Source organism: Eutrigla gurnardus (genome assembly GCF_963514095.1).
Source record: "Eutrigla gurnardus genome assembly, chromosome: 1".
Lineage (NCBI taxonomy): Eukaryota > Metazoa > Chordata > Actinopteri > Perciformes > Triglidae > Eutrigla > Eutrigla gurnardus.
The window spans coordinates 6221550-6228670 of NC_139915.1; positions in this window are offsets into that span (position 1 = coordinate 6221550).

Below are 7121 nucleotides of genomic sequence, written 5' to 3' on the forward strand. Positions count from 1 at the left end.
TCCCTCTCCCTCTCTCTGTTTGTCATGAATGAAGTTGAGTGCAGAGGAAAGGTGTGTGCGTGTGAATGTGTGTGTGTGTGTGTGTGTGTGCGTGTGAGTGTGTGTGTGTGTGTGTGAGAGAGAGAGAGATAGTTTGAAACTTCATATAAATTAAGAAATCCTAGATTTCGCAGTTGCTGACATCTAGTTTGAAGCTGGCGGACTTTCTAAAAGCCCGATGCCTGATAAGCCCTATAAAACGTTACAGCCATCACACTCGTATAATTTCCACCACTATAAAACCTTTTTCCAATCTCTGATAACATTGATTTTCATACATTTCACCTATACTTCTGCGGGTTGTTTGTAAAGGATTTTCAAATACAATCTTCTTCTTTTTAAACAATATCTGGCTTATAATAAAGCAACGTTATAATTGTAATTTTTTTTTAAAAAGCGATGCCTTTGACAAATATCGGTGCTTTGATGTGCCAGTCCGCTGACGCAGAAACCCTCTTCATCTAACTTGTGATGAGATAAAGTAATCCCCTTGGCTCTCAGTATCTCACCCAAACTATTCAAGGTGATGGGTTGACGCGTCTCACGCTATGTTATCGCCCGTTGATGGGGCGATGGGCGCATTGTGATTTTGGGGGTGTGATTGTTATCAGGATGGTGTGACACTGATAGTGAAGACTGAGAGGAAGTAATTGTCTTTATCATGATATTAAATGCAACTAAGGGATAAAACATCCCCAGAAGTGAGTTTGGCTTTCTGACTTCTGAAGGCGACGCGTGTTTGTAATAAAGACGAGGTTTGGGCGTGAGAATGGGAATTTGCGATCACTTCCACAGCTGCCACCCAGGCAGCTTTAAGTCCTGATACAACAGCAGAATGCCATGTCGTGCTTGTACCTGTTAGTTCTCCGCTGGAGTTAAAGATTGACCAGTTGCGTGAGAGCGCAGTGATCAAACCCTCCCCTCCCCTTTGAAGAGGATGCGAGGGGAGGGGGGCAAGGCTGTTGGTGTGCGAGGGTAGATGAGTTCAACACCAGGCCTCTGTCTCCTGTTCAACCTCTCCTACGCAGAAAGCATTTTCTAAGTAGCTCTGAATATACTTCATTCCATAGAAGAGCTGTGAGGAAAGAGAAGCATCATCCTTCCAGCTGCTGCATGGCACATCTGTCCCGCGGTGTGGCCACTCAGCCCGGATTCATGTCGTGCAACAGGTGTCAGAGCTGTGACCTGTTACAGTCTCCCAGTTTCTGCCACCACAGCTATCAAAACAATTAACACGGGCAAAGTATGGGAGGAGGATTATTAGATTGCCTGTTTCAAGCTTCTCTAATCTGTTCTGCATCACACACACTCATTATTTGCAGGATTTTCAGCATTTACAAGCAAAGATTTATTATTTTTTAATATATTAAATCATACTTTATCACCAATAAGATATTAAATCACTTTGGTTTGACAATTTGTTGTATTTTTTTTATTAATTGGCTTTTTAGTGGAATGATGACGTTCTTCATTTGAAATATGATTTGCTGACTTGCTTGGAGGCTCTGGATCTAAACTGTCAGTAGCTTTTTGTTTGACTGCAGTTGAATTTAAAAATCATGAGATTCAGAAATTGTTCCTCACTGATTGCGAGATTTGGATCAGACAATATGACAATAGATGGATGAAGGGATTAAGTATAAACAGTACTGGATACCATTATCTAATCATGTCACTGTTGTGGTAAAAATAACTAAAAAGAATTAAAAAAAGAAAAGATCACTCACACAATATATTTAAGGGGGAATCTAATCTATAATTTGTTTTAAATGTGAAGGCTCATTTTTTGTTGGTGTGTGATGTAGTGAAATGGACAGCCCTTTTCTTTTACCACATCATGTAAAGGCCAATTATAATTTAGGTAGTTTAATTAGTCTTTTCTTCCTTGAATTATTTATTAGAATAAATCAAATTCCAATTCGTCCTGGCCGTGGAACACTGGACCAGCTCTATACCCTCCGCAGGGTGCTTGAGGGTTCATGGGAGTTTGCCCAACCAGTCCACATGTGTTTTGTGGACTTGGAGAAGGCATTCGACCGTGTCCCTCGTGGCATTCTGTGGGAGGTACTTCGGGAGTACGGGGTCGGGGGCCCTCTGCTAAGGGCTGTTCGGTCCCTGTATGACCGGAGCAGGAGCTTGGTTCGCATTGCCGGCAGTAAGTCAGACCTGTTCCAGGTGCATGTTGGACTCCGGCAGGGCTGCCCTTTGTCACCGGTCCTGTTCATTATTTTTATGGACAGGATTTCTAGGCGCAGCCGTGGGCCGGAGGGGATCTGGTTCGGGAGCCACTGGATTTCATCCCTGCTTTTTGCGGACGATGTGGTCTTGTTGGCTCCTTCGAGCCAGGACCTCCAGCATGTCCTGGGGCGGTTTGCAGCCGAGTGTGAAGCAGCCGGGATGAGGATTAGCACCTCCAAATCTGAGGCCATGGTTCTCGACCGGAAAAAGGTGGCTTGCTCCCTCCAGGTCGGGGGGGAGTTCCTGCCTCAAGTGGAGGAGTTTAAGTATCTTGGGGTCTTGTTTCACGAGTGAGGGAAGGATGGAACGCGAGATTGACAGGCGGATCGGTGCAGCGGCTGCAGTAATGCGGTCGCTGTATCGGTCCGTCGTGGTAAAGAGAGAGCTAAACCGAAAGGCGAAGCTCTCGGTTTACCGGTCAATCTACGTTCCTACCCTCACCTATGGTCATGAACTTTGGGTCATGACCGAAAGAATAAGATCCCGGATACAAGCGGCCGAAATGAGCTTCCTCCGCAGGGTGGCGGGGCGCTCCCTTAGAGATAGGGTGAGGAGCTCCGTCACACGGGGGGAGCTCGGAGTAGAGCCGCTGCTCCTCCACATCGAGAGGAGCCAGTTGAGGTGGCTCGGGCATCTGCATCGGATGCCCCCTGGACGCCTCCCTCGGGAGGTGTTCCAGGCATGCCCCACCGGGAGGAGACCCCGAGGAAGACCCAGGACACGCTGGAGTGACTATGTCACCCGGCTGGCCTGGGAACGCCTTGGGGTCCTCCCGGAGGAGCTAGGGGAAGTGTCCGGGGAGAGGGAAGTCTGGGCGTCCCTGCTCAGGCAGCTGCCCCCGCGACCCGGTGGATAAGCGGAAGAAAATGGATGGATGGATGGAAATTCCAAATAGGAATAATAATCCTGTTATCTCCTAAAATCTGAGAGAAATTGAATATTAAAGAAAGAAAAAAAAACTGCCTCAGCCTAAAAATACACCCATGAAAAGTGATCTGAAAAATAAGAGCTTTATTTATTTTCAACCAATTCCTTTATATAAATATATATATTATTCATCAGGATGCGGATGGTAACATTTGGAGGAGGCATTATTTTTATTACTTTTTTTGTTTGTTTGTTTTGAAGATGGTTATTATTTTTTGCAATATATGGTTAGTTTTGGGTTTATATTCGGCGCATACAAACCCGTTGTATTTGAATCTAAATGACTCGTATGTGTTTAAATGCAGCCTCCGTTTCAGGTAAAACACTGCGACCCAAAAAGTAGAGCCAATCCAGGGACGAATCTGGATTAAGAGGAAATCCGGCAGGTAAAAATGTTGCCTGTCTGTATATTTATTTCTGCGTAATCCGCGGATCCTCCGGGACTGTGTGCTGACTCTCCGGGGACTCTCGCCGTGCGCCGCGGGGCTGCGCCTCTGGTGCTGCAGGTTGCGTGAGAAGCGGAGCTGGCGTCCAGAGGGGAGGGTCTCGGTCTTCTGGACAATCCTAAATCTGCTTGGTCAAGTCACGCGAAGGCAGCAGCCTCTGGAAAAGACACAAGGGTCTTAAACTTGCAGAACAAAGAGCGCAGGACGCGAGACTCTCTCTTTTTTTCTCTCTCCCCCCCTGCTTGGGCACGAAGGTGCACATATTTGCGCGCTATAGCTTCTGTAAATGCGAGGATCTTGGGGCTTTGGAGTCATGCAATCTGCCACTCAGGCTTCATTCATTGCAGTCATGCAACGCGGTGGGGCCGGACTGAGCCAGTCACACGAGCGAGGACCCACAAACGGCAAAACAAGTTATGAAAACTGGAATTTATGAAACAGCGTGAACTAGTGCACCCGTTCTCTCACGCAGCGGGTCCCGGCGTGAAGAGGCTGCAGGGAAACCTTCGGCAACATTATGAATAATTTCATTTTTAGGCAGTGAGAAAATTAAAAAAAACACTTTCATTTGAGAGCTGCCCCCCCCCCCCCCATAATAATAATAATAATAATAATACAAATAATAATAATAATAATAATGATGATAATAATAATAATAATAAGGGGGAAACAAAATGTAAAAATTTCAATTTCATTTATTCAATATGTAAATCAGACAGCTATAGACCTCTACAATACATAGTATTTATAGCTCAGTGAACTCTCATCTACCCCTAAAGCATATTAGCTGCAACAATGTGCCACACTGCTACTGAGAAATGCTGTCTGAGTGCCTCTGATGGACACAATGCTGGCCCTGTGGAGAGAGCCTTTGGTGACATCCTGTTGCTCTTGGGGCTACTGGGTAAAGAGAAATCTGTGTTTGTGTTTAAAATACACAAAGGGTGAATTACTTGTCAACACATGCCAGTTTTAGTAGCCTAGAGTGCGAGGGACACCTCAGTTGAATTTAAAGTGACTGTGATTCCTCTGGACCCAAAGTGAACCTGATTATAGATGGCCCGTGACCATAGAGCGCCCGAGGTGAGAGCCGGCTGCATTCTCGGTGGGCGCTCAGGCTGCAGGAGTGCTGTGTGTTGGATCACAACAGGTGGAGCCGGAGCCACTGCAAATGTCACACAACCGGGTGGAAGAACTGCACTTCACTCTTTTAGATTCCCAATTTAAAGCACTTAGTCAATTAGTCCTGTCAATGAGCCAAGCTTCATTTTCTGGACGGGAGTCAGAGATCAGAGAAATCAAAGCTGAAGTGAGAGGGATGAAGTGGAAGGATGTGTGTGTGTCTGTGGGGATATTCTGTGGCGAGGAACTCTCCTAGATTACAGGCTACTACAGGAAGCGGAGTGTAGTGCTACTGTGTAAAGCCGTGAGTAGACTTGACCACAGCCGAAGCAGCGGTGGGTCGTGTCAGGATGTGCAGGACGAGCTGGAATGCAGAGCCGGACGCCGGCCTGGAAGTGTGTAGCGTTGAGCTCACTCTGTGTCCATTTCACAGAACTGGGGGTGAAAAAAAACAAAAAAAAACAGGAACATTTTTTTTTTTTGCCCTCAGCTATAGCTCTTAAATTCTTGGACATAAAAGCAGGTGTAATGACATGTGAAGGTTGTTAGTTTCTACTCACGCAAAGGCTGTCACGCACACACCTTCAGAGCAGGTGTGTACCTCCGTTTCACTGTGTGAGTGTCTTTGCCTACCGCCGCTGTCAGGAGGTTGTTTTCTCTTTGTGTTTGATGATTTAGCATGAGCTGACTGAACGAACGAACCTCTGCGGGTTGTCACGAGACTACAAGCCCTCTTCAAAATATGTAGATAAAAAGACAAATGACGAAAACTTTGATCATAGTGTTTTCTTGCATTTTACACAGCTTGTTTCTTTAGTGTTTGAACATTTAAAAATGTCTGACCATGTCTTCACCTCCCCCCTAACAACAAAAAAAAAAAAAAGAGACTGTGTGGTGCTGGTGTTGGTGGAAGGTTTCTTGAATAATACTTCACACAATACTTCCTTAAATATCAGTCCTGTCCTCAAGCTCCGACAAACAGCTGCCTAGCAAACGTCCTCCAACAAGACACAGGAGTCTGGAAAGAAGTGAGAAGATTTCTGAGTAATATTACTTAATGATACTTTCCATTGGTCACTCAGATCAGCTCCGTCAAAGGGGCCTTCAAACAATTTCTTTTGATTTACACATGTAGAAACAGGAAAGGACACATTAACACCAGGCGGCAACATCCGATTCTGAAAAGTGAAGCCAATGCTGAATTGACTTAAACTTGTATTCTCTCTACGGGCCATCAGGAGGCGCACCAGTAACCATGATAGATTGTAAGCTCTAGTTCCAATAATGATGTTCATTTAGTAAATTATGTTTGCATTTAGAGTTAAATAGACCATAAAGGGTATGCTTTAGGACAGGGCTTCCTTGTGATGTACAGGATGCTACATCGGCCTCGCTACCATTGCCATGGTGATGCCAACGCAATACGTTACCAAGATGACTTCAACACTTACCTGTAAAGTTGACGTTGAATTATTGAGCTAACTCTGTTAACAGCTTCACACCAGAGTCCAGATGGATCCAGATCCAGTAAGGTTAACGCTACTTGTGTTTGTCAGATCCACCTGTCGCTCCTCCAAAGTCCAAATATGGTCACTTCCTTCACTGGTTGCAAAAATTGTAAGATGGCGACGGCCAATATGCCAAATTTGAGCCGTACACAAACCAATGGGTGATGTAGCGCAGACTAGGCCCACTTATGTACAGTCTATGATTTACACACCCTCTACATGTGGACAAAACTCAGGGACTCCTGACACACAACACGTGAACTTTGTGGTTACTGGCAGTCCAGCCCGTTCTCATTCCCAGGGAGTCAAAACCAACGCACCAGACACCCGAGGAGATCGCTGTTGAGTGATTCAAAGTTACGTGATGTTTGTCACATGTTTCCCGTACTTATGTTGCAATGTTTAATTAATTTAGGTACTTATTTTTGGCCCAACCATGGTGTTTTTCCAAAACCTAGCTAAGTGGTTTTGGTGCCTAAAGTGTTGCTGTTTGAAATCACCAGGTGTTTCCTGCAACAACAGCTGGGCTATCCAGTGTGTTAGAAAGTGATGAAGAGGGGTCCGACAAAGCTAAGCGTGAATTCAAACAACACACTTCCTAAGGCAACAAAACCACTTGGTTGGGTTTCAGAAAAACATCATGGTTGGGTTTAGACTAACGATGTAAACTAGGTGAGCAATGTAACATCAGCAAGGACATGTATCAAAATAAGTCAACACCGGTTTTGAGCACCAGTTTCCTGGTGGAATGTCCGGGAACAGGTGCAGAACGCAGAGACAACAAACTGATATATTAAATTATAAGAGATATCCTGACTTTTAGCCCCTTGTATGCGTCAAG